Genomic DNA, 1,315 nt, shown 5'->3' on the forward strand with positions numbered 1-1,315 from the left:
CTGCACCTTGTCCTGTTTCATTATTGAGCATGGAATATCTACCTTCACTCGCTGGCCACTTTATTAGAAACACCTGCCTTGTGCTTCCACTCACTGGCCACTTTATTAGAAACACCTACTTTGTGTTTTCACTCACTGGCCACTTTATTAGAAACACCTACCTTGTGTTTTCACTCACTGGCCACTTTATTAGAAACACCTACCCCGTGCTTTTATTTACTGGCCACTTTATTAGAAACACCTACCCCGTGCTTTTATTTACTGGTCACTTTATTAGAAACACCTACCTTGTGCTTCCACTCACTGGTCACTTTATAAGAAACACCTACCTTGCGCTTCACTCACTGGCCACTTTATTAGAAACACCTACCTTGTGTTTTTACTCACTGGCCACTTTATTAGAAACACCTACTTTGTGTTTCCACTCACTGGCCACTTTATTAGAAACACCTACTTTGTGTTTCCACTCACTGGCCACTTTATTAGAAACACCTACTTTGCATTTTCACTCACTGGACACTTTATAAGAAACACTTACCTTGCGCTTTACTCACTGGCCACTTTATTAGAAACACCTACTTTGTGTTTTTATTTACTGGCCACTTTATTAGAAACGCCTACCTTGTGTTTTCACTCACTGGCCACTTTATTGGAAACACCTACTTTGTGTTTCCACTCACTGGCCACTTTATTAGAAACATCTACCTTGCAATTACTCACTGACCACTTTATTAGAAACACCTACTTTGTGTTTCCACTCACTGGCCACTTTATTAGAAACACCTACTTTGCATTTTCACTCACTGGACACTTTATAAGAAACACCTACCTTGCGCTTTACTCACTGGCCACTTTATTAGAAACACCTACTTTGTGTTTTTATTTACTGGCCACTTTATTAGAAACACCTACCTTGTGCTTCCTCTCACTGGCCACTTTATTAGAAACACCTACCTTGTGTTTTCACTCACTGGCCACTTTATTGGAAACACCTACTTTGTGTTTCCACTCAATGGCCACTTTATTAGAAACACCTACCTTGCATTTTACTCACTGTCCACTTTATTAGAAACACCTACTTTGTGTTTCCACTCACTGTCCACTTTATTAGAAACACCTACTTTGTGTTTCCACTCACTGGCCACTTTATTAGAAACACCTACTTTGTGTTTCCACTCACTGTCCACTTTATTAGAAACACCTACTTTGTGTTTCCACTCACTGGCCACTTTATTAGAAACACCTACCTTGTGTCTCCACTCACTGGCCACTTTATTAGAAACACCTGCCTTGTGCTCCCATCACTTGCCTGAAG

The sequence above is a fragment of the Salminus brasiliensis genome, chromosome 1 (genome assembly GCF_030463535.1).
Source record: "Salminus brasiliensis chromosome 1, fSalBra1.hap2, whole genome shotgun sequence".
Taxonomy (NCBI): Eukaryota; Metazoa; Chordata; class Actinopteri; order Characiformes; family Bryconidae; genus Salminus; species Salminus brasiliensis.